Raw genomic sequence first — 6813 nt, 5'->3', positions numbered from 1 at the left:
TGTTAGTGTTAGGACAGAGGTTGGACTAGATGATCTTGGAGGTCTCTTCCAACCTAGACGATTCTGTGATTCTGTGACTGTACATTCGGAAGTTGGTGCCAGCAGAAAGTGGTTCTCATCTTCCAGTTTTATCACTGGGTAAATGAGTTTTGTTCAGCTAGCCAAGAAGGGTGTCTCTCCCACAGCTTTAGGTATTTAGAAGAACATACTCTCACCAACTTCAGGTCTGTTAAAAATGAATACATTGAAAACAGCTGCTAAACTCAGAAAAGGTCATTCTCCCTGAGACAGCTCCAGGTTATCTGTGGACACAAAGACGCGGATGAATAATATTGTTTGGCAAAGAAATATTCGGTGTAAAGTGAGAGGAAAAGTTCTGATGTAATCATTGATGCTACTACTTCTTGGTCGTATTCCTTATCTCTTTGAAGCAGCATCTCCTAGGTAGTAGCAGTATTGCTGATACAGAAGTGGTGGTGGAATTAATCAGGAATTCAGTTCAGTAGCTGCATAATGTTTTGCTAGCTTGCAACCAGAGTAAGACTCTAGTCTTATGACATTTTTTTTCAGATTTCCACTCTTTATTTTTTCTTGGTTTCACCTTCTATTACAGACAAAGGAAATGATCTATACAATGTGTTAGCCTTTCTTCCCTGGGAAAGAAAGTTGCCTTCCATGGCAACTTTTCTTACACTGCTTTAGGTACATTTTTTATTATTTCTTATATACTTAAAAGGACATTTACAACCCTGAGACACCAAATCATTTTCTGTGTCTTTCTTTCAAAACCAAGTTCCTTTCATTTTGGGGGTAAAGGGAGGATGTCCCTTTTGTCCCATCATACCAATTTCCTTTATAGTATCTTTAATGTGATACTTGTTTTCGTTCACCCTCCTTTTATCCAAAAGGCCGTCAATAGCCTGCACAATTTGATTGTCTTCCAGCCACTGAAATGAGGTTCAAAAGAGATTTGTTTCCTTGCAGTGAATCTGTATTCCACAACTCTTAGATGATTATCGTGATGACTGATGTATGACCTAAAGATCCCTGTTGCCAAATTTTGATACTTTGGGTGTCAGCTCTTTCGCTTATGTTCATACTGCAAAACAGAAAAACTGTTACAGTAATTAATTAAAAAGATAGAAATTATTTAAGAACTTACCTTAATACTTCGATTGCCATGACAAAGAAGCTCTGGAAAGGTTAAGATGGTCTTTGCAGGTAGCACCATGCCTGTAGAAGTCTGTATTAATTCTTGACAGTTTGTGGTGTGTAAGAATATTGATAGGAGCCTGTCTAGCATTTACAAATTGCTGTTAGAAAACTATATTGAATACTAACATTTCATTGAAATTTAGAACTCAATTGTCATGGACTATGAAAAATATTTTTTCATGAAACACAAAGCATCTAAGATACAAAAATATTTCTCTTTCCTGCTTTTTCTTCAAAATTTCAGAAAAAAAAAAAGTGGAGTGTCTTGTTTGCTGCATAAGTCTTTCAGTAAAAAATAATTTGTTATAATCTATATTGCTGTATGCTTTCATACAAAATTTCAATTTCTCTCTCAACATTTAAAAGTGCTTAGAAGAAATTAAAGTGAAATTTGAGAAAATATAAAATTACTAATTAAAAATGGGTAACGTTCACTTCATAATAGACAAACCTGTGAAGTTCATTAAGTGCCACCATTGCCACAGTCACAGTGACCTAAGAGAGATTTCACACCATTTTGTGTATGGGTATGGGCTGCGTTTTCTCAAAGGTGTCCTGTCCCCTAGCAGCTCCCCTAGTGGGGGCACCAATGTTAAAATAACTTGAATAGGTCAACAGTTATTTCTTCTTAAAAAAGAAAATAGTAATAATGAAAAAAAATCTGCCTGTGAATTTTGTATTGGAATCTCAGTGTATCCCATTTTTTGAGCATGTGTGTATTTACTCTTACAGTATGTAATGTGAAAGGGCATAGAGTGTGTAGCTGTTGAGACATATGTCTTGTTTCCGCTAAATGTAATGCCTTTATTGTTTGTGCATCAAGATTATAAAGACTTCTTGTTCACATAATGGATACAGCTGGGTGAATGGGGGGGCAGGGGGCTCTTACAAGAAAAAGGCATTTGATTGCTGCTGGGATCCTTGTCAGTAAATACTCAAAGATGGTTAATTGGACATTAATGTGTCAGGTTTTCAACAAAAAAACAAGAAATTTGCCAAAAATAAAACCCGAAGGAAACACGCCTCCAAATTTTACAACAAAGCTTTGTTTAAAATAGAAGTTAAAGCAGCTAAGATTTATGACATGTTGACATAACTGATGGTAAAGGAGTTGGCTGAAGCTACGGGTGTGAAGGTCCAAATGAGAACATCTGCATTAAGAAGCTAATTCTCTTAAACATACTGATCAAAATATTAATGCTACATGTAAACACAAGTGCTTTATCTGACAGTGATTTACATTTGGAACGACCTAATCCAACTATGCACTGCATCTTTATTCATTACCAGCAGCCTTTACTTAACACTTCATGCCCGCTTGCACAGGTGGACAATCTACTCAGAGTGACTATTGTGTTTATGTTATTTTTTCATAAGCAGGGTTTGAAATTTGTCAAACTGCATCATTGTTTAACTATGTGCCAGTCAAAGGGAAATTGCCAGATGGAGCGGCTTTCCCCTAACCTTGCTCCAGGCAATGAAATTACACATAGGCCACAGTCTTATGTCAAGTCTTTAAAAAAAAAAAAAAAAAAAAAAAAAAAGGGGGGGGGGGGGGAAAGTCAGGCAATGAATAGGTATGACTATGTGCATTCACAAAACCTGGCTTTCTTATGCCACTAATTTTATATGAAGGCTCATGCCAATGGTAAATAAAACTTCATGTCCGTCATGTCACTCATTAACTAGGTGCTCATAATTTATGTATTTAAGGCTTGCTTGTCCGCCAAGCAATCAAACAGTAAACCATGTTTTATAGGTGTTAGTGTTTATAGAAACTGTAAATAAATGTCAAACAAAAAAAATCAGGTTTCAGAAAAATGATCGGGGTTAAGTCATTTATCATTGTTCCAACTGGAAAAATCTGAGAACCTGCCAGTGCCAAAGCAAATGTTTCCCTGGCTTTTTCTAACTTGCAGCTTAAACTACCAGATTGTAGAATTCTATTAGCAGGATTTGATGAAATGGAAAATTTGCAGATCATATGTTTAACTGAGCCTCTCGCTCAAAGAACAGGACAAGCTAGTTATTTAAGATGGCCGCCTTTTATTGTTATGATTTGTTGCTTTTTTTTTTTTTGTTTATACTCAAATCAATGATTAGTTGAGACGATTAAGGCAGAAGTTAGGCTGCTTCAGAATGGGGATGGACAGGTCCTTTGCAAGTGAAGGAAAGCAAGTGCAAACCTCAGCTTCCAGGCCGTAGCTGTGGCGGGCACCGTCCATTCTGGTGTACCTGCTGTAGGCCTGGTCCTGCTGAAACATGCACAAGGTAGAAAGGGCGTACAGGCACCTACTGCTTAGTGTTGTCATGGGGTTGCTTTCCATCCTGACAAGTGCTTCAGGAAATCAGAGTAAAGTGCTGCGTTTCTGGTTTGAGTGTGTATGCGCTAACTTTGGGCCTGTGTTTGTGCACTGCCAGGTGACAACAGCATGCTATTGCTGGCTGTATCTGTATCTCTGAAGTGGCATGCCGTACATGATAATAACATGTAGGAGATTTGTAAACTAGGAGATCTGTGTTTTCAGATGCTACTGCTCACCTACAGTAATACTGTAGGCTGATATATGGTACGGAGGCTGCCTGCTAGGTCCACATCAAAGTATGAGATCCATTTTGCAACAAAAGCATGTTTGTGCAGCTCAGTGCTAACTAGTTATCCATTTGGTGTTGTTATTTATTTATTAAGAATATAATTCTAACATTTTTTTTAGATTGCTGTGTCTCTAGAATTGCACTTAGACAAAGCTCCTTGACTAAGTAGAAGAGAGCTACCTAATAACATGCAGCAGCCATAATTTCTGTTTTCCAGGGGAGGGCAAGTAAACAGAGATCATAAAGGGAAACTAAATAAAGTGCAAAAACCAGTAAGGTGATCTATCCTACAGAAAAGAAGAAACAAATAAAGTGTAAGTCAAGATAGTGGCATTCCTGTTTCTGGTGTTTTGTTTGTTTGTGTTATTTGTTTGTTTGTGTTTTTTATTTTGTGTTTTTGTTTTGTTTTTGTTTTTAATTAGTAGAGGAATGCTAGTGACCACAAACATGGGGGAGGTGATTTGTGCATTAAGAGTGATTGTCAAATAGCCTACACGTGCCAATGTTGAGTGTTTAATGGATTTTTTATTATTTTTTTAAGCTTACTTTTATCCATATATGCCTCTATGGACATGTTCTTCCATAGTAAAACTAAAAATGTGTCAAATAGCCTAGTGGCCTCTTGAAGAGCTACTGATGTTTGGAAAGCAATAACGCTCTGTTGGGTTTCTGAAGATGTCTGGGGAAGCGACCCTGGTGTGCTGTGATCTGAATTGGCAACTGATCCCTGTGTTCTGTGTGGGAGTTTCTGTACCTCATATTGCCACAGGATGATATGCTTCCTTGTGGTAACTTAGAGAGAAAGAACTTTCAAACATATTTATAACATACAGTTTGTATATTTTCAGTAGCCAAGGAAGTATGATAATCCAGCATTACCTTAGCCTTGAGTCAGATTCTCACATGATATAAATTTTTTTAGCTCTGTTCATACTGGTGGGGCGGAACATGTTGATGAAATCTGAGGGTACTGAGGAGCTCTTTGATGTATGATGGGCTAAGAATTTTGCTACAAGATGATGATTATGAAAAGTATAAATAATCTGGAATTGTTAACATGACCAACATCTTGACTTCTATTTCTATTTGGAAAATAAAACTAGAATTTTTAGCATTGTAATCCATCTGTCTTATACTTGAGCTCAAACTTGCGTGGAGTTTTAGACTAATAATAAATACCAATTGCACTTTTTGATATCCTTTCTATTTTTCTGTCTTCTCCCTGTACAGTAAAAATACATTTATTTTTAAACCTAAATTAATTTTTAAATTGTCACTTTATTATTGGGTTTGCACAAACTTTGAAAAACATTCACTGAAGAAATGTGTTTTGGCACATCTAGCACAGGTCCCTCAGATGCATTTATGAGTTCTGCCTTGACAGCTACAGAGAAGGGTATATGACACCTTCAGCTTCAGTACTGGGTATCTGACAGCTTCAGTATTTCCTTCCTGTTGTTGTGCCCACCATAGATTACTTTAGTTCTCAGTTATTTGAAAACTCATCCAAATTAAACAAAAAGGCTCTCAACTTTCTGAGTAAGGTAATGCGTGGTATCCAATTTCATGGTATTTCTAGTGACTTTTTTTAAGTGATATTTCCGCTTATTTGGCCGACTCCCGAGGTCTTCATTGAGGGCTCAGTTGAAAGCAATTTCTGAGTGGTACAGTGCACCTGTATCAGACAAACAAGCCCTGAGGTTTTTATTTGATTCTTACTCAGCAAAACTCCCATCAACCGGTCAGGCTCATTGAAACCTGTAGAAAAGTTCCCATCGTTGTTAAGACTTCTGTATGCTAAACAGTTTTCAATCACTGTGTAAATGTGGCAATTTAAATACTATGTTGTTGCATAAATTCATTTACTAATTTATGAATGGCATTAAAAAATATATAGTCAAGTATATCTATTCTGTGTTTTCTTGCTTTCTGAAGACAGACTTTGATTCTATAGGTTTAAAAAAATATAGGCAATACTTTCAAATAGCGAAGGACATAATTCATGCCTTGTAATGCATGTTTTGAAAAATCAGGCCTTTTTCTGGCTCATTACCCAGCCAGAAGACTTGATTTTTTTAATTAATGTAAGAACACCTTCTTTATGGCATGTTCATGTTTACCCAAAAGTCACATCATTTTTCAAATTATACAGGGTGTCAGTACTAAGTGTAATGATCTTTACTGCTAACATTCCAAAATGAGCACTACTTCCCCTCTACCTCCCTAATCAGGCTAGGAAAAAGAAGAACCAGAAATCTTTTTACCTTGTAGTGTTTTGTGCTAATGAGTGCTATACATAAAAATTGCACAGAGAAGCAATCAGGTTTGCTTTTCTATGAGTTGTTTGTAACAGTTGAGCTCTACCACGCAACGCACAGCAGATACCTGTGTATTACTGTCTAGAGTCAGACTCCATCCCACGGTGGTGCAATGTTTATGTTTCTTACAACAGTGCGTGCTGGATAACTAGGATTCTTATTTGGTAGTAGTGGAACTCACATAATGGACTAAAGACAGTCTAAGCATAAGCAGACACAGTTCCTGTTGACTTTCATGTGTCTGAAAACCTGATTGCTTCCATTACATGTTTCTGATTTTCATTTTATTAGGTGAGATCATACCATGCTGAAGAGTGGTGTACAGAGCTAGTTGAGGATTCAGCCCTTTAATTTCTGCTGCTGATTACAAGAAACTGTGTAGTCCTGATTATCTTGTGGAAGTTAGAAACATTTGGTCTTCCTTCATTTTTTCTTCCTAAAATAGGCCTTGGGGCTTTGGGTTGTCTTTTAAATAAATGCTAATAGAGAGACCTGTACTTCTGTGTCTGTGAGTTGCGTGATCTAGGACTGGGATTCATCAGTGCTGCATTAACAGAAACACAACAGCTTTGTGAGGTGGAAAATGCAAGTAATTTGCAGGAAGAAATTAGAAGAAAGGATCTCAATTTTTTTCTTGGAAAAAAAAAATCTGATTATATTTTATTTATTGTGTTATTTTAACTAT

Source organism: Cygnus olor, chromosome 10 (genome assembly GCF_009769625.2).
Source record: "Cygnus olor isolate bCygOlo1 chromosome 10, bCygOlo1.pri.v2, whole genome shotgun sequence".
Classification (NCBI taxonomy): domain Eukaryota; kingdom Metazoa; phylum Chordata; class Aves; order Anseriformes; family Anatidae; genus Cygnus; species Cygnus olor.
This window is presented reverse-complemented; position numbering follows the sequence as displayed.